Source organism: Stegodyphus dumicola, chromosome X2, assembly GCF_044657685.1.
Source record: "Stegodyphus dumicola isolate Sdum_Otavi_A_Nest chromosome X2, ASM4465768v1".
NCBI lineage: Eukaryota > Metazoa > Arthropoda > Arachnida > Araneae > Eresidae > Stegodyphus > Stegodyphus dumicola.
This window is the reverse complement of record NC_140781.1, coordinates 155,305,725-155,331,772: the sequence shown is the minus strand read 5'-3', so window position 1 is coordinate 155,331,772 and position 26,048 is coordinate 155,305,725. Positions and strand designations below refer to the sequence as shown.

The 26,048-nt window shown below is 35.3% G+C and overlaps 1 protein-coding gene across 3 annotated transcripts in view; it reads right to left on the bottom strand.

The window, feature by feature from the left end:
* LOC118181800 (trithorax group protein osa-like) overlaps positions 1–26,048 on the bottom strand; it is a 306,313-nt gene that overhangs the window by 135,514 nt on the left and 144,751 nt on the right. For 2 of the 3 annotated variants that reach the window (XM_085809212.1, XM_035350992.2), the window contains exon 5: positions 16,336–16,512. The exons of the other annotated variant lie outside the window; for it this stretch is intronic. The gene's annotated coding sequence lies outside the window, so the exon portion shown is untranslated. The remainder of the gene's footprint in view (positions 1–16,335; positions 16,513–26,048) is intronic. 3 annotated transcript variants of the gene reach the window in all.

Sequence of the window (26,048 nt, the reverse complement as noted above, 5' to 3'; positions counted from 1 at the left end):
TAAAGATAACATTTCTGAAGAAAGTACATACTAATCTGCTCTTAAATTTTCATTTTGGGCTTAGTTATTGATTTAAAAAAAAAAAAAAAAAAAATTACTAACGGAAACATTGAAACTTCGCTCCTGCAGAGCCTCACAGGAAGCATTTATGCAGAGGGGGAAAAAAATCTTAAAAAACTTGAATGAGCTATCACATTTTCCCCCGAATTAATTACTGCTACTTTTTCTAACTATGCAGGGCAAGGGAAAATGCTCAGATATTCTTTATTTTTTCCATTTTAATTTAGACATAGTTTAAAAATCGAAATGAAAATAATACCGGTTATACTGTTTGAATGAATGACATGAAAATACTTCTCTTGGCTACTCACGTCGGGGATGGGGGTGGAGGGGCAGGTATCTCGGACGTCTTCATATAGGTTAGATTAGGCAGCTAATAAGGGTAAAACACTTCAAAATCTTGAACCGTTTCATCTTCAGATTTCCTAAGGGAAATTGACAAGCATTTAAAGTTACAAAGAAAACTATTAAAAGAGTCTCGCATATGGCGTATTCGCCTCATAATTATTCGAACTTCAGACGAAATATCAATGGCGTGAGATTCAATTCGGTTTCGTTTGTGGGATTATGGCAAAGTATGCGACTGCTATTTGCCTAAAAGGAAAAATGATTTCATGCAGGACTTTCTAAGGTTTTTTCTAAAGTTCTGGACTTCTTAAAGACTGGTTCGTATTCACGTTACACATGAGGGAAACAACGAAACCACACATGCAGCCAGCCCCTTCGCCGGGTTTTAACCCGAGTCGAACTACCAGCGTTCAGAGACTTTACTGCTCGGCCACTGGTGAGCATTTTCTACTTTGAAAACATTTCTTGTAAATGCACAGTTATTATATGTATACAGTTTATAAATTTGATTTGCATAACCATTCCCTCTATAATTTATTTCTATAACTTACAGGTAGTACAGATCAATAGACTTGGAGCAAATTTTTTTAAAGACAGAGATAATAACAGGAAAGCGGCCACGTCATTCAGAAACTTTAAATACACACACGTCCAAAATTAAGAGAATTTGCTAATTACATGTATTTTTATGAAAAGTTTTTGAACCAAAGGTACTAATTATGCCGCCGAAGAATTACGTAAATATTCACAGTCGAATATGTAAGCTTACACGTGCATTTCTGCGGAGCTGTGTTTGTGGAGGGGATATAAGCGCATAAGGGGTTTTCGACGATTTGTGAGATTTCGGCGATGCAGACATGAGGGGTTTTCGGCGATTTACTTCACAACATTCGCCCTGTTTCTAGCGACAGAAAATTTTATAAATAAAATTCAGTATAATTCGTAAATTTTATAAGACATTAGGTAAAATGAGTCGCGACGAACATAAACGGAAGGAAAACTGTCGGTAGATTGGAGGCAGGCCAACCAAAAGCGCAGGTGGCTACAGAGCTCAATGTAACACCCAGCATTACCTGCAGTTTGTGGAAACAGTTTCAGACACTGGATCCATAGCGAGACCTGGCCACGTTCGAAAACGACGACTGAGAATCGTTATTTGGCCTTTTCAGCGCGATTACATAGTACAGTTTCAGGGCTCTCACGTGAGCTGTATGCTGCCACTGGTGACCGAGTTTCATGGTCTACAGTTACGCGAAAGCTTCATGAGACAGGGTTGTATACCAGAAGACCCGCTGTTTGCGTCTCGTTCCCTGCAGCACATAAGAAAGTGCATTTAGCATGCTGGAGACATGGACTAGATTTTTAGTCGAGCACCGTGTTTTTTACATATGCGTCGAGATGCAGCATATTTTTTACATATGCATTTCGTCTGAACATTGATTCTTGGCGTATCTGTATCTGGAGAGAACCTGGAACATGATCCCTTCTTCATTAGGGAAAATGATCATTAAGGTGGTAGAAGTGTAATGGAATGGGCAGGCATTTTGTCGGACGCACGCACAGCCCTGTATGTGTTTGACAAAGTTTACCTGAGTGCTCTAAGGTATAGAGAGGAGATCTTAGAGCCCTAAGTTCGAATTTTCAGAGGCGCAGTTGGTCCTGGGTTCCTGATCATGGGTGAAAACGCTCGTCCACATTGGGCTAAGCTGGTCCGCAATTACATGGAAAGAGAGGATATTCGCCGTATGGATTGGCCAGCCAGATCTCCTGTCCTTAACCCTACATAGCATCTATGGGACGCTCTTGGGAGAGTAATTTTATCTCGCCATTCCCCTCTGAGAACCATCCCAAAGTTGAAAACTGTCTTGTTGCAGGAGTGGCATCGACTAGCACAAGGACACTTCAGATGACGCCTGTCCAGTAAGTTCGATATCACAATGCGGATTTTGGACATCCCTGTACTATAAACTTTTCTGATAATCATAGGTACGCAAAAAAGACTTTTCAATAGTACATTTTTTTCTCTGTATAATCATACCAAATGTCATTAAAATCTGTAAATTCGTTTTTCAGAAATTCGACATAATATGCAAATTCTCTTAATTCTGCACAAGAGTGAAGAAAATCCGACATTAGAAATGCAGTAACTGATGATATTGTACGAGTAGATGTATTCGAATTCGAAACCAAAACTTAAAAACATTTCTAACTGAATCGTAATACAGAATAACTTCGTGATACCTTAAACCCAGCTAATAAACAAAAACGACGTATATTTTAAGATAAGACTTGGGGGGGGGAGTGAGAAATTAGCTCCCAAAAGATTAGATTTTACACAAATACATGCTTGAACAGTCTGAAGATAATGTGAGACTCAAAGCGCGAAATATGACCCTCTTCAGCACAACCGATTAAGCGAAGAAAATTCACTGAAACTGTTACAAAGTTGTTCATGTCGAGTTCAAGCGTCAATAAAATTTAAAGGTCGATCGAAGTTCACTAAAGTTTTAATAGTATAGACTGACATGCAGGGTAGTTTTATTTTTGCATTAAATTCTAAATCTGCATAATTCATCTCTGAACAAAGCAATGAATGGCTCGTAACAGAAACTGGATGCATTTATAGTCATATACAGAAAACATTTTGCGGTTACACGTTAAATATTTCAGACTCAATGAATTTCAAAGAACACGGGAACTTAAACTACCTCAAACGTACATACTTTGCACTTTTTTTTTTTTTTTAAGCTCAAAAGTTACCTTCACTTAGCTAAGTAAACTAAAACCAATATCAAATAAATTTCTTAGGTGACAAATAAAAAATGGCATTATATTAACATGAATTCAACATAAAAAGACTCACTTGTTTAATGGGAAAAGCGCTTTAGTTCTCCATCAGTATATAAGGTATATTTCCCGCCATCTCAGCGAGCCTTCGTGGTGTAGTGGTCTGCATGCTCGGAGCGTAATTGAGAGGTCCGTGGTTTTATTCCCGGCGAAGGCGCTGCATATTTTTCATCTTTCCTGCTTCCAAAAATCCTAATGTCTCTACAGTGGCGCCCAAACTAAAAGGGTGTTGGATGATGATTCTGCTCACCCAGAATTTAGCGATTGGGTCCCCTAAAAAACCCCAGTCGCCCTTTAAAAGGGGTAGTAGATAAGGTATTTCTCCCGCCTTCTTAGCGAGCCTTAGTGGTGTAGTGGTCTGCATGCTCAGCGCGTAATTGAGAGGTTCGTGGTTCAATTCCCGGCGAAGACGTTGCATATTTTTCATCTTTCCTGCTTCCAAAAATACCTAATGTCTCTACAAGTATCAAAAATAGTTTTAACAAAATACTTCACAGCTTTCTTAATTTTTACAGTGTACTTTCTCACTAATAGTTTGAACCTTAGCTACCGAAAAATAAGCAGGCAATTTATTAGAAGAAAGTACACAAATTATTTCTCATTCAAATTCTTTGCCTTAAACAAAGATGCCTTTCTTTAAGGGAAGCTGAACAGGCGTTCAAAATTAAGATGATTTTCACATTTACTCGATTACTTCCAAATCTGACGAAGAGATTTTAATGATATTTCGTCCCTTTATTAACGCAGATTCATATTCACATATGGTACCGACTCGTGCTTACAAAAGCCAATACTTTTGGCTTAACTCAAAAAGGTAACGAGTGCCGCCCAACCGGTATAGTGGTTAGCGTCGCTGACTGCCGGGCCGGTTCGAATCTCGGAGAAGGCATGGATGTTTGTAAATGTACAGTGTCGGTGCGGCATGGCGGCACTCTACATACGTGGCGAGCCGAAAGTCCTCTCGTGTGGTTTGGTAGAAGGGGAGACGTGTAGGAGACCCTCAGACCCGTCCTCCCCCGGACGTGCTGTCCATTAAAACTGGGGACGGAATTAAGCCAAATCTCACTGTCACTTATTGGGTGCTCATGACGTAATCTAGCGCTCCTTGCTGCGAGGAATTTCGTGGGCTTGAGCTGACTACATCAGACAAATGAGCATAAGCAACAACAACAGGTAACGAGTAACTTAAAATTTAAATGGAGTTAACCTAACGACTTCGCAGGTTACTTAACGCGCAGGATAGTTCTGAATCGAAAAAGTTGGCGTAAACAAGCTTAAGGGCAAGAAGCACTCAACGCCACAGAAGTCTAAACGCTAGTAAATCAAATAAATACGACAACGTGGCCTTCACACTTTCTATTCACCTTCCAAAACCTTCCCTCAAATGCTAACTTCTTTCAACCTTGTTTGAATACATGCGCACTAACTCAAGCGTGAGTTGAAAGCAATAGCAATACGAAAGGTTGCTAAAAAATAAAATTAACTGTTAAGTAAACTAAATTAATTGTCACAGAGCAAATTAAACCGAAACTTTCTTTTGATGAGCTTCCATATTGGATAACTACGCACTTTTACTTCCAGCTCTTTTCCCGTTAAGACACTACATTCGCTTAGCCTTTGTTAGCTATGGCCCACTGTTCTAAAAATACAATCTCTATAAAACTGTGGAGTGTGTAGCGCGCCCGAAATGATGATGTGCAATGAAAAAGAATATGTGTTTTAAGAATTAATTACCAATGAATAAAATTATGTTTGGAATTTACAGCTAGGTCTGTCTTCGAGTGTCATCTTTCTAACTATGCAGTAAAGCCTCTTGAAGTTATTACAACACAAAGAACCATCGCCAAGCTGTTGCAACGTTCCCCAAGTCATTACATACAGTTGGTTTCACCTTTCGCCAAAACTACAGCACTGCATATATAATACAACAGTCATGATAGAGACGCATATGATCACGTCTAAGGCACATCGGCGCAGTAAGGTCTATAACAGCTGTTGCAAGAGAAAAGTTCCATGTATACTGAAACAATCTGGATGTCGTAGAAACTGATCAAAATGTACTTTCCATGAGACTGCCTTATTAAAATTAGGGAAAACAAGAGAGATCTATCTGTATAAAATATTCCAGTTTTAATCTGAGAGCAGATCAGAAGTTGAAATCCAGAAGTTGATCAGAAGTTTTGTACTATATTTTTTTCCAACCTCCACCTTATAGACTTTCAGATTCAGAGATCTCTATTTCTGCAAAGACGCAAGCCCTCACAAACGCCCATACCTTGGCTCGAGATTCGAACCAGTGACAACGGTGTGTGCAGTCGACTTCCGTTAATCGTCATACTATCCCAGCCGATAAGATAAACGATTTCTTCAAAGATCTGCAGAGACTGTAAGAATCAGTACAAAGCAACCCGTATTAAACATACAACAGTTATACGTATCTAAGCTTGCTCATGCTTATTGGATTGAAATTGGGAGAAAATATTGGGTAATCAAGTGCAAGCTAATCTTTAGAATGCACACTCGCGAAAACGAAGGTGTTATGAATTTTGTACGTATGTAAATAATTTTAGTGACATTATATGTGAAATTGTAGTATTTTTGTATAATCTAACATGAAATGCTTGAAAGAGATGATGCTCTGCCGGAAAAATAAGAATACAGGGGTAAGTCTATTTAAAATTCAGTAAATGGCTGTCTTGTTAAATTGGCGAGATATCGTCAAGCTGACTATGATTTTGGCGACTAATTTTTGTTGCCAAATTTGGAGAGAAATAGCCATAAGTTGCCAAACTTGGCGACATTTTGGTTCGGTCCCTGTAAAACTGTAATATGTATTGTATTTGAATAACTGTAATTGATCCTATATGTAACTGTAACCGTATCCAACCCCCACATGCCTTCGAGAAGTGAAAGGTACTAGAGATTTCTCGGCGGACAGGGGGAAATTTATATAAGACATTAGTTTCTCAGCAGTTGTTAGTTCAGAGTGACTTCGGAGTATAGAGATACCCGTGAGAGCTTCGCTCTTTAGATGCGCATTAATTGCGCCGTGTTTAACATTCTTTAGTAGTTTGAAGTGTAACTGCTAATTGTGCTCTAGAATACTGAGAAGAACTGTATGAGTATTTTTGAGGAAAGTTCTAGAACTGTTTAAAGAAATAGAACATTTACATACACTCATGTAGCCAGTTATTTCAGTGGGACTTGAACCTCGATCGAATAACCAGGATTCAGTGGTCTCATCCACTCGGTCACAGACAGACACGAGATTCATAAGGCCAGGCGTTCTCAGTCATAATCCATCATATAGCATAAAACTTAACTAGACTGTCAATCAAGAGAAACACGTAATGTGATTGGACAAATCAATCTATACACTCAACTTCCGTCACAGATGCTTATGTGTAGAAAACACCAGCAAAAACGCGCCATCTAAAATGACCTTTTATCCTAGTATTTTGCAGTTTCTATCATTTTTCCGGGGCTATACTTTAGTTTTCAGTAGCAGATATTATCACTTTGAAAGAAAGTATGACTTGCAGAGAATGAGAATATTCTGATCTATTCAATGGCACAGACACCGTTTTAAGGCAGGACATATTTACGTTCAAGATGATAATACTAAGATACTAAGGTGGTGTGCTGGGTTTCTATTGCTTAAAGCAGTACTTCCCAGTAACATCAGAGATTTCCAGAAGGACATGATTTTGAGGGTCAAGATGATACTCAAAATACTTCCTTCCTAGAATGATCTGTACGTTGTTAAAAAAAATGGTGGCATAAAAGTTTTATTCCATAAAAATTGATACTACATCAATAATTTCAATAATAAAATTTCTTATAATCGGTACCAGATTTTATGAAAAGATTACCAACACTACTGGTGGATAAGATTCCTCAGAAATAAATATATAAACTAAATATATAGTTTATATATTTTTTTAATATAAGTGAATATAAAAACTTGCATAGCCTCTGTATAGTAAAAATTCCAGTTCTTAAACTAGTCATTGTGTTTAATTAAATGAAGTTCCACAACTTTATATTCAAAACTGACGAAAATATCCGAGGACGAACTTATTCGCTTAGATAATGCTTATTGCAAATATTTAAGATTTCTGAAGAAAAATTTAGAAAATATCTTCAAAACAAAATGTCCTCGTTTCAACGACTAATAGCTTCGGTTTGGGCAGCTGCAAATCAAAGTAAAAAATACCATAAGCAATTTTAGATGAAACTGCGCTACGGATAAAGTTGCGTTGGATATTAATATCGTTGACCGGCTGAAGCCTTTCTTGGCACATGATTTAGATAAATTCTTACTCAGTTATTTTACCCGCTTTGTTGGATAGCTTGGATAGCTACTTACATACTACTCTAAGCATTTTCCACTATTTTAAGTATTGTAAAAAACCAACTCCACTGTTTTAAACAAAAATATCGTTTTGCATGTAAACTCAAAACTTTTTGCTAGAACTATTTCTAAATTTATCGGAGATAAATTTTAAAGGCGTTAATGGCTTGCAATAAGCGTGAAATGACCTATTAATAATTTTTATTAAATGACAATGACAGGAAAGGAGATGGTATTTTAAAACAATTAGATGCACTCCATACTATTTAACTGCGAGCTAATGATAGAGCAACATTAGTAAAACCAATTTACATCAGAATAAGACTTTAATACTTTTCCTTCTTCTAATAAAAAAAAATATGCAAGAGGTAGTATAATTCAATCGGAAATTCTTCGTGGGTAAATAATGCAAAATGAAACAAAAACTATAAAACAAATTAATGTTTTAAATTACTGCGTCGAAGATATAATCGATAAAATAAATAATAACTTTTTTAATTTACACATAAGTACATTATTTTTTAATTTTTCTTTTACCTGTATAGAAATAGACTTCTGAGAAGGAGGGGGTTAAATTACTTTCTCCACATAAGCGAAACGAAACATAATTATATTCCAAACTTCCTGATGAAAAATACTAATTTTTTTCATCAATATTATTCACATATAACATGAATAAGAATTTAATCTGAAATTCAAAAAATTAGATTCCATGAAAAACCGTTCCTTTCTTTACGTTACATGGTTATCACTTGCTTGCTTTCCCTATATTCAAATATTTACCTCATAATATTTCATACACATTATATATAAAAAAAAAATAAGAACTCCGAAAACACTAATCCAAAAATACGCGTATAATCCGTAGGGATTGTTTAAAAAAAAATTTTTTTTTAAGTTATGTTGCTCGCAGATACAAATTTGATCCTCCTCCCCTCCCTCCCAAAATTATATTTTTTTATAAATAACATTCACTAAATATGAAATTTAGCAGCTTTCTTAAACATGGAAAAAAAAAAAAAAAAAAAAAAAAAAAAATTAACAAAGTTCTTAAAATACTTCAAATCTTTTTAATGATTCAATAGCAGAATAAACCATCATTTCACTTTACGTATCTTAAAAAAAAGTTTTAAATATACCATCGACACATATAACATTCCGCTGTAACGAGCGAGTGACAGCACCGGTAAAAGGAAAAAGAGGGCATGACATCATGTGACAGATGCAGTTACTTTCCGTTCTTGGGGGCACGATATCCGCTCCATTTTCTTCTTACTTCCACGTTTATTAAATTTGTACCTGCCCCCTTTATTTTTTTAGTGAAACTGTTTACTATATATCTTCGCGAATTTTATACGTAAAAGTATGGAATACTTTGGTTCTAACTAATGAAAGCATTATGAGCAATTTACTAACCAACGTTTTATTATGGGAGGTCTTAATCGAAACCTTCTTGCTAATATTATCGAAACTGACTGAATAAAATTCTGCGCTTCATTTAAAATCTCTGACACCAGAAGTACATGTTTAACATCAATATTTCTGGAAAAAGTATCCACAATAAACATTTTAAAACACTTTTATGTGATTTAAAAACACGTCCCCAAACACTAGCACAGTTAATTAAAAAAAGGGGGGAAGGTGACGAAACAGTCTCATTTATTTAGAACTTGGAGTTTTATTTACATTACTCAAACTGGTATTTATATTCGGACGATAGCAGTCCCAACGGAAGGGGGGAAGTGGAGGGATAATTAAGAAAATTAAAAGTTCGGAATTTACTTTTTTGTTTCCTAAGCGTACATAAGTACGCAGGAAGGCATTATTCAGGGAAACAAAAGTTCAAGAAACTCGTTGCTACTTTTTGTTCCCTCTCTTACAACCACAAGCCATGCCACAGCATTAGCACACTGCATATGTCTTCTTTCCATTAAAGAAATGGAATGAGTCCTTCTTATTGATAACATCATGTTATTCTTGTGAACAAACTGGAACATATAACACTATAATAAAAAATCAACTTTTCATTCCATTTCTATGCTCTTGCATGAAAATTTCGAACTCTCCGCTGTTAAGACCACCCATTTCGCCGAATTTCTTAGTCAGTCAATTTTCATTTTCAATATTTCAGTAATTTTGAAAAAGAGTTTTCTTTTTTAAAAAAACTGCAAGTCTACACTTTATATGCTACTGTTCCTTGAAGTATAGTTTCACAAACGAAGAGACAAAAATGTTCTTTTCTTATGTTGTTTAATTCGTGATCTGCTATCTCAAATTAATTCTTTTTTTCTTCTTTTGGCCGAGCGGTAAAATCCCTGAACACTGGTAGTTGGGTTGAGAGTTCGAAACTTGGCGAACGAGCTGCCTGCATGAGAGTTTCCGAGGTTTTCCCAATGTGTAAGGTAGCTACGAGCTAGTTTCCCTTAGAAAGTATTTCACGAATCTCTTCCCTTAAGCAGATAATCCTCGAATAATTTCCATAATCAAATACACCAAAGCAAGCCATCTTTACTGTCTTCTAAAAATAAGGTAGTGGCATGAAGATCAATAAATTCAGCAGATTTAATTCATGTTACTAGTAGAATAACGATTGAGAAGAAGAAAAATAATGCAATTAGAAAATCGTCAAAAGATCTCTAGCTAAACTATATGATCTTCGAGAAGCTAAGGCATAAATGTTTTCTCTGCTCATATTAATGTAAAAATAAACGATATTGATGTCAAAAGAATCTTAAGGGAGATTGAGATAAATAAAAAAAAATAATAATAAATAAACGCCATGGAAATATACCACTATTTGTTTGAGAAACGCTCGTAATTGAATTCAAACGCAAGGATGTACAAGGGCATACAAAAACGAACTGACTCCCCCCCTTTTTTTTTAAGAATTTCTCTTTGTTGAAAATTTCGCTGTGAAATACAGTAAAACTATTTCTAAAAGAAATCATTTGCCGGATTCTAAAAGATGTAATTTGGCTCGATGGAAATGGATGGCGAGAGACTGACGAGGCACAGCGACTATATGCCAATCGGTAGTGTAGTCCACACGCGGTATGGTATTAGTTTTCCATAGAATGTACAATATCGAGACAACCAGCTCCAGGTCAACCACCAGCGACAACTTCTCTAACAATCTCTGACTATTTTGTTTCATCTAGAAGACGACGAAGTACGATTGTACGATTGTGCACCAACTTGTTGCCCTGCAAACACAAGAAGACTCTATGTTTTTACTGTGTGACAGCAGACGTACAAAACTGCTAGCTAAAGAGATGCTTTTGGATTCCATTCCTTGTTTCACGCACAGCACAGTAAGAGAAATGGGCAAAAGAGAGAATATTATGTGACGCAGAGAGCAATATAGCGCCCAGTACTCTACAGCAGCGTTTCTCAACCTGTACGCGTACACCCAGGGGCACGTGAAATGGTCTCACAGGATATGCGGAAAAACATGTAATGGTCGATAGCTTGGACATAAACGAAAAGAAAAAAAGCTGTATTAACAACCAGCATTTTCAATCCAAATTATATCTTATTATGAAAACTCAAACTGAATCCGAAATCATTTTAATTTATAACGATATGGATGTTTTAAATTCGGTTTAGGCATATATTTTATCTGCAGGATAGGACCACTGGCCAACATCTGACAATAAAAAAGTATATTTCAATCATTTTCACACAAAGCAGGTACGAGATTTGCCATGTTTTTGGCAATAAAATTTTATTTCTACGAAGAATCTGGGATACTCCCAATGTTAGTATTCGGGTTGGTTGCTATCTGTTCACTTCTTTAATTGAGTGTCGCCAACATTACTATAAATATATTTGTACGATAGCTAAAACTTCCATGTAAATAAAATTTCGGAGTGGAAATATAGTACGTAAGAGTTTTGTATTTCCAATCTACTGGGTTGATTGACAAAATGTAAGTTGCATTTTTCATCTCTCGAAAGCGCGGCTTAAGATGTAGATTAGATTCATATATATATATATCGAAATGACATAAAGATTCTTGTTTTTTCATATTTCAGTTCTACGACTCAAATTATGCCAAAGTGCCAAGTTTTGTAAAAATCGCACAAGTAGCTTTTAAAAAATTAGCTCTCAAAATTTTAGCTCCTCAGTGTTAACTGAATTTGGTATATATTTATTAATATATCTTCCCCCCCTTAAACTTAACTTCATTCCTTTTTTCAAAATTCAGAATTTAATTTTTCCATAATATTTTGAATTTTAACTTTTAAAATTTTACTATCATGTAGGCATACCTGACAAAAATTTTAGGTTTTTATTCAAAAAATTCCTAAAAAATACATGAATTTACATATTGGCACATTTTAAAATTTGGCACATTTCTTAAAATCCAATTTTCTGTCAAAATACCTAAATTCGTGCTTTCGTGATTTCCAGACATGAAAAACGCAAATTAAATTTCGTCAATTGCCCCAGTAGAACGGGAGATAAAGAATTGCCCCCCTGTTTTGTGCAGAGTGTACATTGTATTACTATAATTTTATATTATCAATATACGTACTCAGAAATTTACAAATTATAATACACAGCCTTCTCTAAAATAACCAATAAATTATAATTTGAGAAACTACTCGCACCGCCATCTAATAATGAATAGTCGAAGTGATGTGCAATACATCTCAGTAAGGTTGGCAACACTTCTTGGTCTGTCTCTTTAGTTTTATCATCATCATTTGTTTTTACTAGCTTGCTCTCAAAGTGAATAATGCCACAGTTTTGTAATTATTGTCACTTGTATTTGTTTTAGCATGGATCAATATTTAAAATTTGGTCCCATTAAGAAAAGAAAAAACATTGAATTATTAAATGGTCTCATTCCACCATTAAATGGTCTCATTCCACCATCGAAGACCAATTCTTGCGATGGGCAACCTAAAGGGAAATTGTCGCATATTCGTGAAATGAAGCTCCAGTTATAGCTTCACAACCGGGAAAAGTGAGAAAATGTTGTAAACAATATTTACCATATGTATTTCCATTCGTAATTATTGAGAACGTCAAGAGACCTGAATGTGTTGTTTGCGAAGAAATACTGTCTAACGGTAATATGAAGCCTTCACTTAACCCGTCATTTGCAAATTAAACACTCATTTCAAAGACTAAAATCTGACTTTTTTAAAAAGTTTGCTACTTGTCGTCTAGTTCCACTAATGAAGATGCTGTTGAAGCTTCCTGTCGCCTCAGTTACCGTATCGCCAGAAATGTTTAAAATTATACGATTGGTGAAATTATGATTCTGCCGAGCATTAAAGATGCAGTTTGTCATATGTTCGGTAATGAGTATATTCATAATGTTAATGCTATTTAATGCCATCCCTCTCTTTATTGACACAGCCTCTCCCAGAATCAAAGAAATTTCCATTTCCGATAATATGGAGGAGACAATGATGAAAGAAATTAATAATAGTAAATACTTTTCCAATTCAAGTTGATGAGTGTACCGATGTAGCACAATCTGCTGTTTTTATAGTTATTGTAAAGTAATTGAAAGGAAATAAATTTGTAGAAGGACTTTTGCTTAGTCATCTTCTTTCTGAATGTACGACAGGTGCAGATATTTTTCATTCCATTGAGTCTTACTTTACTGAAAAGAGAATAAATAGGTCAGAGTGCTGTGGTTAAGAACTGAAGGTGGTACGTGTACGTCAGGTTGTTACTCTGGTCTCCTCGGATGTATCAAAGCAGCAGAACACCCTTGGTAAAGTGGACACATCGTTGCATCCATCGACAAACTAGCATCGAAGCCTCTTCCTACTTGTATGAAAGACATTCCGCATGATTTTGTCAAAGTGGTCAGTTTCATCAAATTCCACCACATGAATTTAAGGCTATTCTCATCATTGTATCAAGAAATCGGTCGCATTCACAAAATTCATTCCTTTATGGTGAGGTTCAATGGCTGTTCTTGTATGTTTGTTCGAGTTCAGACATGAAGTTTCTTTCAGAACCACTCTTTTCGACTTAAACCTGTTGATCATGAGTGGCCTCAAAACCCTGCAAATATGCCTGATAACTTTTCGAAATTATGCCAGCTTAATTTGTCCCTTCAGAACAATGAAGTTATAGAATGTGCAAATAGAATCTTTCGTTAAAAAGAATAGAATTTTGGAAATTATGCATTGAGAACAACCAATCTGAAGTTCTTGAAGCACTATGCGATTTTCTCTCTGAAATGGATCTTCACGCATCTCAAGAAATTAAGAAACAAATTATACAACATCTGAATGGACTTAGGCAGCTTTCGAAACACATTTTCCCAAACGTTGAACAGATGGCATCTTCGATTGCGTTCCCGTTCAGTGAAAAGTATTTCCAGTGCGAATCTTTATCAGTCCGAGAAAAGTTGATTAAACTACAAACGGATTTTTCACTTAGGTAGAATTTGGAAAGAAATCACTCATCTCATTCTAGAATGACTTGAAGAAGAATATTCTGAACTATACAATACGCCAAACACTATTCTGCAACCGTTCAGAATTGTGTTCAGAATTGCAACCGTTCTTATTAGTGGCGAGGGCTTCCTCGTCTTAAGCGTACTGGAAAAATAAGTACAGGAACATATATCGCAGTGTAAGTTCGGACTTCAGACTGTATTTATCATCTTCTGTTCAGGATTTTAAATTACTGAATACTGCCAAACAGCGTTAAGGTTCCCATTAAATGTGCTCATATTTTTTAAATTTAGTTAAAATGTGTATGTACACCATTTTTGCATAATTGGTAAAAATAAAAATGTCTCTCTATTACACAGTTATTTTTGTACATGTAGACATAAGTAATTAGACATAATAGGAATGAGGGTGGGGTACTTGGAGCAATGATGCAAAAATGGTGGCAAATTCACCAAGGGAACAAAGTCAAGGGGTACGCGAGCAAAAAAAGTTTGAGAAATGCTGCTCCACATAGATGAGTCCAGATGTATGTACTTCACTCCGTCGTGTGATTCACCTTGTGTTATGATCTGGAGAAAGCAAGCAACACGACACAACTTATTACGAAAACAGTTTTAACCAACGTTGCCACGTGGCCGATTTTTTTAACCGGACAGAATAAGTAGGTTCTAAAACCATATTTTTGAGGGCGCCTGGAACTTGAAAAATGTGAAAAAAAATTCGCCGATTTTCGGATTGACGATATGACACGTTTCTCTGCAAGAAGCGACCTTTCTTTGACTGTAGATCGTTTCGGCGGCGGTAGATCGTTTCGGCGGCGGTTTCAACGTGCTTGCTAGACGTAGCAAGCACGTTTCATGACGTATATTGATTATTTATGGTATTTAATATATGGTTATATTAAGCAAGCAACATGGAACATACATACGATTTTAGCAGCATATTATTATTATCTTTAAATTTTTGCTATATGATTACAAAATTAGAAACCGACTTAGTTGTTCCTGCAATACATTCGATGGCTTCTAGTATAATTCTTTGATAATAATCAATAATTTAAAAAAACAGAGAAGGGATACAATTATTATTATTATTATTATTTATTTATCTTTATTCACTCTCGTCCTTTGTCTGAGCAAACAGCATAAAAAGAAGGCAAGAGTGCTTTCAAACCTTAAACAGAATTTTGCAAATTTAATTTTTATACGGTTTCAATAGAACAGAGTTTCCATTTAGCATCATATTCTTTCAATTATCTGCATTCAACAGGCAACGTTTAGTTGACACTAAATGTACTGTGGCATATCAAGTTGCGATTAAAAAGAAACATTAAGACTTACTTCATTCACTTAATTATTATTATTATTCATTTCTTCCCTTCACTTAATTATTATTAATATTCATTTATTTTTTAGTTTTTGTTGATACAGGGTTAAAGCGATACCTTTCTATACAGCTGAATTACGATACAGGGCTTAAATTCGACCGGAGCTAGGTCCCGGTACTTTTCAGTTTTTGAGCAAAATCGTAAAACCAAAGCGCACCAGATTGCCAAGTAAGACGAGCTCCGATCTATTGCCATTTAACTGAATCGCGGTATTAGTAGAAAAATTTGTTATCAATGCTACATTTTATTTAAAAGCTAGTAAAATTGACGCCCAGTATCCCTGAGAAGAGTGAAATAAGTTGAAAAATTTGAGTAGCTGAGGGAAAAAATCCCATTGAAATGTTATCCCTTTAAAACTAGGAATTTTATGGGTTGTACCCATCTAATTAAGAATGCTTCAGCTGCACATTTTGGTCAAGAAGGCTGAGCCAAAATGAAGATACAGTTTTATGCGAGATGGAGAAGACTATTCGAAATATTTACTTTATTTTTTATTTTTTAGTCTCGTCTACCATACCTTATTATTATTAATTTAATCCACTTTCATCTGTTTTACTGTCATTCAATTTCTGCTTTATTTCTTTTTATTAATCACCTATTTATTGTAAACTTTAATTTATCTCTTTATATTTTATTTAATTTTAATATTCATTATTTTTTGCTTTGTTTATTATTATTATTTACTTATATTTTGTTTACCGCTTCTGCCACAGGTGTATGGAACTTCTAATTTTAGAAATTAAACCTAATGTGACATAAGAATATATTATATAATTCAAACAATAAAAATAAAATTTAGGAGGGGAAAAAGAATTAACTATATCCAACAACGCTATAAAAATTAACTCTTAAATCAACTGCTGTGTACGCATAGTGAAGCTAGGGGGAAGAAAACAGATAAGAAAACTTACCAAGGGAACAAAGTCAAGCAGTTTCGCGGGAAGTTTTTAACAGCCAAATTTGCAAGATGACGTCAAATCCTCGTTTATTCAAACCCACGTGAGCAGAAGGGAGGTAGGGGCGCAATAACACGCGCTGGTAAATAACTGAACGGCTGTGTAGAGAAATGATCCATAGTTTCGTCCTATCTGGGGAAGGGAAAAAAATATGTTAATAATACACTCAGCCAAAAATTAAAGGAAAATGAGGGGGGGGAACGTGGCTCATGGGAAAAGGACAATTTTAAAAAAGCAAAAACATAGCAACGTATGAAATTCACACGAAATGGAATTATTTCAAATTACATCATCAAATTCTCAAAAACTGTTTTTGAATTAAGTAGCGGATTTGCTGGAGTTTACCGTATGTACTTGATGAAAGGATTTTGGTTTCTCTTGATGCAAATTCATAATTAAAATAATACGCGGGTTAGGTTAAAAAGCTACAATAATAGTATTTACAAGTGGTGAATATACATGGATTAGAGGTGGCATAAAACTTGAAAACGGAAGCTCTCTCTCTTTTATCAGATATAAGATGAATTTTTCGGAAAATTCATTATCGAAGTATTTAAAAAAAAATCTCCTAGTTTATATGTTTTCTACCACATGAAAGTTATTCAGTTTAAAATAACGACACACGATAAAGTAAATATTCCTCAGGTAAATAATCTTTAAGTATGTCCTAAAATAGTTAACTATGTAAGAAAGGCTTTAACAAAAATTTAGCCCTTGACACTCGGCTGTCCTCAGTGAAGAGACATCGCAACTCTAAGCATACCACTCGTATATCCTCTCGCAGGGAAAATTAAAGTTTATTGGTGATTACATAGGAAAACCTAAGCCAGCACAACTTTTTTAAAAATTGGTATCTCATTGAAGGTTTTTGTCAAAACGGTATAAAAATTAAACTAAAATATATAAAAAAATATCAGCCTTTGTTGGGTTGGAAGGAAACATCTGAAGTTCATTCACGTGTGGTCTAAACTCCATTGTAAAAAAAAAAAAAAAAAAAAAAAAAGGATAAGGAGTGTTTGTATATGAAAGTAGATTTAATTACACTCTATGTAGGGTTCTGTATAGTTTGAAAAGGCAGATAAACATGTTTGAGACTATAGCTTAAAGAGATTTTCAAGAAGAATGCAGTTCCTCTTGAAGTACGGAACTCTATAGATCGAGATCTGCGCTAAGTTTTCCCCTTTTTGATGAATTTTATTTTGTAATTTCATGTTTCGTAATCTATATTTTTACGAATAAGTGCCATCGAGTTCTGATCAATCAGTCGTAAGAAAGCTCTGAATGAAATAGCTTAATACAACAAATAATGTGAATATAAGTTCTGCTTAGATATATCGAGTAAAAATGATAAGAAAAGAATGAAGAAAAGTTTAGTTGATGAAATGATATTAAAAATATAAACTTTCAGAGCCTATCATAATATGACAAGCTTCAGTGCGAAAAATAACTTGGCGTGAAACCCATCACATGGGCTTAGAAACGCAAGGCAGTCGCAAGAAACTGCAGCCCTCGAAGTTTAAAAGTAAATCAAGTATGCTGGTGGTTAAAATTAAAAAGTAATTATTATAATCATGAAATCAGGCTAAGAGTTTGTAACTGATTTTAAAAAAAAAGGCAAATTTACCAATAGAGACATTTACAAGCAAAGTGATATAAATGTCTCAGTTGGTACGATGGTAATAAAGGGAGTTACTCCTGCCAAACTATGTAGAAGATTTTGAAAACTAGGAAACTGTTCTTCAAGGTATAATTATTTAACAGAATGTACCATCTCCTCAAGCGGGAAATGCACACTTCGTACCATCTTCCCATATTATTAATTAAAACAGCAATCAAAGCGGATGGGACCAAAAGCAACGATTTTTAAGAGGGAGAAGTTCCACAGAGAAAAATGGCGCTAGGATTGACGACATGCACCACACAATTATTGAGATAGCAGAGTAAGTTAGACAATTCATTCAAGCAATATACTAAGTTTTGGTTGTATACAGCTAGCATATGAACTCAATGAGGTAAAGCATTCCTATCCATGAACACAAAATCTGGGTCAAGACACTCCTAATAAACTTATTTCGGTACATAAAATCTCGTCTACGTCCCACATCCATCATATGCGGTTACATATAATAAACTGCTGCCATGCGAGGCTACACATCTGTCACATATACGGCGCTCGTGCCACCGTTTCTCGTGATTCTTTCCCGAAGGAAAAACAGCCACCATAAAAACACCTTGTTATCATCGCTTGTGGATTTCTAGTCTCTCTTCAGATGGAAATATTTCGAGACACACTTTATTTATAATCAGGCCTGATTCATCCGCGAACATTATTTGAGCCAAGGAATTTAACTCCACTTATGAAGAAGAAAGACAAGTTCATCTTAAATCTCTGAAAGACGCAAAAAGCGGGATTCAACGGATTGGTCACCTCGCATAAAGACGCGTTCACGAAGACCTCGGTACATAGAAGGCCTGTTTATTCGAATTCCTGTGGCTGCACAGAAGTCACGAGGTAACTGTTTGGTGGCCGTGTAACAGTTACTGGCAATGAATAACAGGGTCTTTAAATGCTGCAGTTATCCAACGATGACCTTTACCAGCAAGACGACAAACAATTCTCATACTTAAAATGCGTTTCCAGATTCTTTACACCACGCTTTGAATAACATTCATTTGCCTCAGGACGTCCAACAATGTTTGGCCCGTGGCGAATGAACCGATCACTCTCTACTGGCCTTCCTCTAATGACATCTTTCAGACATGGTTAACAACATCCTTCCGTTTTCTAACTTACAAATTTACGTTTATCTAATGCAAAACTGCAAATATGCGAGACGTCAAACGTATTTCCCTCAGTGATTTCCCAAACATTCTTCATATTTGCAAAATTTGGCAGCAAATACCTGCGCTGGGGAAGGATTTTATGTTCAGTAACATATAAAAACTAAACTCGGCGGCACAAACAGCCCTTAGACAGCTATGGCCGGCAGTGCCCTGATATCTGCCTTCTAGACCGTGGGCTCCGGGATGCTTGTGCATCTTAGACTGGACAAGTGTCAGTTTGTCGCAGGACCCCCGGCTTAGTGACATATAATTACCATAAATGTGGTAGACATTAATGTGGTAGACATTATGGCTATAGCACAATTAAAGCAAAAAACAACAAAAAAGTTTGAATAAATATTATTTCAATGTGCACACTCATCAAAATTCAACCATACAAGGAATATTTGCTTCATGCCTACAATAATTTCGAAACTAATTTTTACAAATCAGAAAGGTCTTAAATAAGAATCAAAATAGAATAACTTTTCCCTCGAGACAAATATATCGATTGGATAAATCCATACTATTAGCCTTCTTTATTATTTCAAAAAATGTTTCAGTTCAGAACCTCACAGCAGAGCAATGTCAGATGCTAGTAATGGAACTAAACTAAATTGGATAACGTAATTTACTGAAAGCACGCAGAAGCTACGTGCAATATCCAAATTCTAACGGAATGACACTTCTTGTCTCTTTGCCACCATTTCTCCAGAAGACTCTTATGCTAGCAGGTTTTAAATGTCCTAATTCCGCAAAGTCAATAGTCATAAATGTATCTTTGCCTTGTTAAAAATTCGGAAAACGGCGTGTGCAGTTAACTATTCAACATACGAAATAGTTAACGTAAACTGTACCAGGAAAATACGAAAGTTGGATGACAACGATTTTGTTCATCGTATGGTCTGCCATTTAATAAAGTTCCTTTAAATTTTAATATAACAAGAAGTACATCAAACACGCTTCCTTCTTCGTGTTTTAAAGCAACAAATATAGAATTAGATTTAACACAGATTTGATTCAAATATGATAGTGGATAGGGGCTTGCAGAGTTCAGAGTAAAGCCATTTCATAAAGCGCTCTTAGAATACAATAAATAAATAAAAATGAAAACCATAAAACTATTCAAAAGCGCACAGTTGTTTTCATCTTAATAAAACATATTTTTATAAAGTTTAATTTAAAATTTCATCAGCCTTTTTCAATAAAATTCAGCATTTTGCTTATATGGATAAGGTCATTATAACATAATGATCCACTTCTTTATATACAAGTTTTCTTCACACTTCGCATACTGGTCTACAACCAAAAGCAGTTAAACTGAAGTATCTGTTTGAAGATCTTGTTAGCAATCAACTACACTAGTGCCCAAAACTTAAGCAACAAATACATTTTTCAACATACAACCATGAAATTGTTAAAAAAAGCTTATAAATCAGAGTGACAAATATTTATTGCACAACTTAAAAATTTTTAAAACTCTGTATAAGACGTTAGACCGTCATCATGGCATGTGGTTCCAGATATCGTTTCACGTAGTACTAGGGGCTATGGGACCCATTCGCGAAATCCTGGAGGTGAAGAATCACCATCCACCACCTTTTTTTTTTTTTTTTTTTTCTTTTTTTCCCCACTGTAGAATTATTAGGTTATTTTGGAAGCAGGAAAGACGAACAATGAGCAATGCCCTCGCCGGAACTCAAACCTGAACCTCTCGAATACGCGTCGAGTGTAGTACCGTTACATTACGAAGGCATGCAGAAAGGCGGGAGAAAATACCTTACATACTTCCCCTTCTAAAGGACCACTGGGGATTAGGGGACCCAGTCGCCAAATCTTGGTGGTGAAGAAGCATGATCCATCACCTTTTAATTCCGGCGCTACTGTAGAGTCATTAACGTATTTTACGGACTATAAGACGCACCTTTTTTCGCCAAAAAAATTGCATCCAAATGCATCTGAAAAGAGGGGTGCGTCTTATACTCGATAATAATAAAAAAAACGGTGCTAAACTTAATCCAATAATCATTTTTAAGCGTAAAACAATGACAAAACTTTTTGAAATACAGCCAGGTGTTGTTCACGTACATGACAAGGGCTGGATGGACGAGGATGGTATGAAATTATGGATTAACAGAGTGTGGGAGAGAAAGAAAGGTGCTTTATTGACCAATTCTTTTCTTGTGCTAAATGGGTTTAGTAGCCATTTGAAAAATTCAGTGAAAAAGAAACTGAGACAAGGAAATACAGAGCTTGCTGTTATTCCGGAAGGACTTACTTCACAACTGCAACCGCTTGATGTCTCCATAAATAAACCATATAAAGTGTACATGAGGAGAGGAATGGAACAAATGGATGATGTATGAAACTCAACAGGAATTCACGCAGAAGGGAGCTTTAAAACGAACTACAATCAAACTAGTGTGTCAGTGGATAAAAGACTAACGCTCTCGATGGCAGTGAAGATCATCTTATATATGAAGAGGACAACGATGACGATGAAGAGGAAGAAAGTTCAGATGAGCGATTTTCAAGGGTTTAAAGGTCAGTTCGGTTTTATAAACTTTGAATTTCTTTTTTTTTTTTAGACTGGCTTTGCAATCTAATCAATCTAATATTAAAAATGGTAAAAATTTTATTTCTTAAAGAATTGCTTAAAAATTAAGGTGCGTCTTATAATCCATAATTTTTTTTTTTTTTTTTGAAGGAAGCAGGAGTACATGAAAAATAAGCAATGCCCTCGCCGGGACTCGAACCTGGGCCTCTCGAATACGTGCCGAGCGTGCTACCGTTACACCACGAAGGCATATAGAAAAGAGGGAGAAAGTACCTTATAATGCGATTGGCCATTATAAAGAATCAATGGCTGTAAGGCAAGCGCTTGAAATGGCAGCAGTCTGAGGATAAACGTTCTTGTGTTGGAATAGACCCCTGGGAATTTACAAATGGCAGAACCACTGATCAGAGGACCTCATCAATGTAACACTGGGCTGCCAAAATGTCCACGATGACGAGCAATCATGACAAGACATTGTACGAAATCGCATCTCATACCATGATACTCATCCATCTATACGTGCAACGCGTGACAACAAACCATTTATACTGGCGTTGAACGCATTACCCCCATACGCGGATGCATTGGTCATTCGCACTATGCTCTCTTGAGGTAGCATTCGCAGTCTGTTGTGCATTAATTTGCAGTTGTCCTAACGGCCTCCAATCCCGCAATTCAGCAGGTATGCAACCGTCTGCTACAGGAATCGCCACTCACAGAATGCTGCAGGGAGGGGATCACTGTTAAATGCATTGCAATCATAGCAGATGAATCAGTTCCGGCATGTAGGTCAACCCTTCAGTCTTCCCTCAGTTTTTTCAGAGCCTGCACATCATAAGCGTGTAATTCTGAATCCATCCATCTTCATGCAGTCCTATGATAGGGCAGTTATTCAAATTATTGTCGATTTCGTCTCAAAGGCATAGCACACTTTAAACAGATGGTTTCAACACTAGTCAAAATAAAAACTACACACATCGGAAATAATGTAGCAGGTACTGCGATAAGCCTCTTCCTTGTTGAAGTCATTTGTGCGGACGAGTGTGTAATGTCAGTCATTTATATATCTAAAAGTGAGAACCTACATGCTTTAATTTATTCACGTAGATTGCTTTCTCATGGGTGAAACTCCCCCCCCCCCGACGATAAGTATACAATACATTTTCGACGATGAGTACATGTATGGGGGCACACATAACTTTCTGTTCTATTATTGTTATTCAATACGCCGTTTACTGAGCTGAAGACAAAATAATCAGATGTCATGTATGTTTTATATCAGAGAAAGAAACGTCTTAGCAACACTATAATTAAGTCCTGGAATGATTTTAATATAAGCAGTTCTTGTATTGTAGTAAAATTAGCAAATGACGGAATAATTTTCTAATTCTACATTTATTTATTGAATACAGCTGTTACAGAAGAAATGCACGCAAATACGATTAAGTACCTTTAATTCTGGGCAAAATTTTAGAAGCAAGCAAAATTACGTTTTTCTTACCAAAAGTCAGAGGAAGGGAAGAAAGAGAGAGAATTCTTTTTAAAAAATCTCTCAAGTTCCTCAGCAGTTCTGGGATAATTCTCCAAACATATTACTGCATTATTTCGATTCATTATTAAAAGGTTTCGAAACTAATACTATTCATACAGGCAGACAAACACTGATTATAGACTTAGGATTAATTAGATTACGTCAAAGCATGCCAGGGCTATCTACCTCAGGAAAAGAATGCCGTCATGGAGGACTTTCTAAATGGGTGTTTCCTAAACGTTTGTCATCACGGAACACATTTGAAGTCCTAAACGCTTTAAAAAACACTACAGTAACTTTGGCTGTTTTAGTTACATTAAATGATATATTAAATAAGCAAAACAAACATTTATTCCAATTTTTATATCATACTTCGAAAAGAAATGTTTTTCAGTTTTGAATTTTACAAAATATGTCACAGACAACTAATTAAATGAAACAAATAATATAAAAAATTAAAACATTTTTAGTTTTCAGTGACTCTGAAGTGTCTGAATCTTCGAATTACAAATTCTTTTAATGCCAGGCATAATGTTGGAAATCTGAATTCTTATATCAGATGCAACATCAAAGTAGGTTTCTATATTTGAATTTTTGTTGCAGCATAATGCGATAAACGTGCCTCATAAAAATATGTTGTTCGCAAGAGGAAGTAAAATATGAGTAGCTCAGATATCCTTCTGACAAACATCCTAAACTTTTTTTTTTTTTTTTTTTTTTTCCATGCTGGAATCAGTTTTCAAAATAAATTAATTTTTCGAAATCAGCTGCGCTCATATCTAACGATTCAGTTGTTGTTGGGAAAGGATTTCGAATCCAAGAATTTTTTTCCTGATATTGTGGGAGGCAAATTTTGTAATATTTTATTCCAAACTTAAATGTTTATTCTTAAACTTTCTTCATCATTAAGTCATCAAAGATAGAAAAAGAGTCAAATTTATCTTCTTCTGATGAAGAAATTCAGAATATCAATATTCTTTTGAAAAATGCAATTTATAAACGGAAACAATTCGGAAAGGAAATGTTTCTTCCCTGTAATGACAAATTTATTTCGTTACAGTTAATATATACATCTGCTCTATAAGCAACACTAAAAAATTCAATAACAACCAACTAAAAAATACAATCAACTTTTGCCCCAAACCGTTTGATTAAAAAAAAAAAAAATCAATAACCCACTACGCAGTGCGAACAATCTCGACACTGGTTTTCCTCTGAATAGCCAGCTAGCTTACTTCAATTTCCAATAGTGCATCTACATTTTACATAGCAGATCATCTTTACATGTGTATCCAAAATCCTTCTTAAATACATCGCTACATTTTTTTGTAACTAGTGTCCGTATATGCAAAACACAGCAACTTTTTGTTGCTCTTATAGCTACTTCCAAAGTGCGCATCGCAAACACTTTCATCTTGGCCGCCACTGCTAGTGTATCACCTGCTCAAACGTTGGCACAATTTTTTCAATCAAGTTTTTTTTTTTTTTTTTTTTTTTTTTTGTTGTTAAGGTATTTTCAAAAGAATAAATCCTCTTCGCTGTTATTATATATACAATATGCAAAATACCAGTAAAGTACACAACCTGCAGTACCTGGTGACTGATTCATAGAATAATGTGGTAATGAAAATTAGTGGCAAAATTAATAATCAGTGTTGGAAAGTGTAAAAAAAAAAAAATCAAGGTTGAACTACTTTTAATCCTAGTTAACAAAAAGTGAGTCTTATTTCAGATAAAATTCAAAGCCTTTTCACGGGTATAAAAGTGATTAGCGAAATAAATGAATTTGCTGGTATATCTCCTTCGCAGTGGAAAACTACAATATTCATTTTTTAAAACAACGTTACTCTTTTTTAACGATAAAAAATATTACACTTATTAGTTTAGTTAAAAGTTTATATTTGCAATTTTGAAAAGAAAATTAAATAAAAAAGTAAAAAGCCCAAGGAAAACTCTTTCATAATATTAAAATGACACTTAAACGCTTCTTTACTACTTAGAACAGAATAGAAATCCTTGCAGAATTGCATTCTGCATGCATTTCGTTGGCAAAGTAAGCCATCTGATGTTGTGCTGCGTTACTAAATTTATAACGCGCGCGACTGAAGCCACTTACTTTAAATTTATTTCAAAGGTTGTCTTAAATTGCATTAACTACATAAAAGCAGATACTGTTTCTTTGTTCTCTAAACTTAGTTTCATAATTTTTCGAGGAATACTTAGGAGGTGACAGGTCAGAGAGGATCCGGACAATCGGGGGCGGCTTACTAGGACTATTCGGGTATCGTCCGGAATCCGCAACTGTACAACACGATAATTAAAATCGTAAAAACAACCTTGTATTTAGCGTAAGTATATTGTAGTATACTTACGCTCCGTAAGTATACGTAAGTATCAATATACTTACGCTAAATACAAGGTTGTTTTTACGATTTTAATTGTCACATTAGCGTGTTTCTCTTCTAGTCTAACACGATAATTCTTTGGCGCCCCAAAAGCGCATTTAGGGGCTGACAGTGGAACACACTTTGGGAAACGTTGTTCTAAGAGAAATTAAGTCGCAGTAGCGTTATACATTGGAAAAACTACGGTGCAGCTAGACCGTTTATTAATATTTTAAAAGCAGGTCGAATTACCAATATTCAGTGATTTTTACCGCTCTGCTAAAGGTCAGATACTGGTGATCGATTTAAACCTTTAAAATTTTACTTTAATGTTACCATGAATTTAAAAATAACGCCACCAAAGGCCATTTCT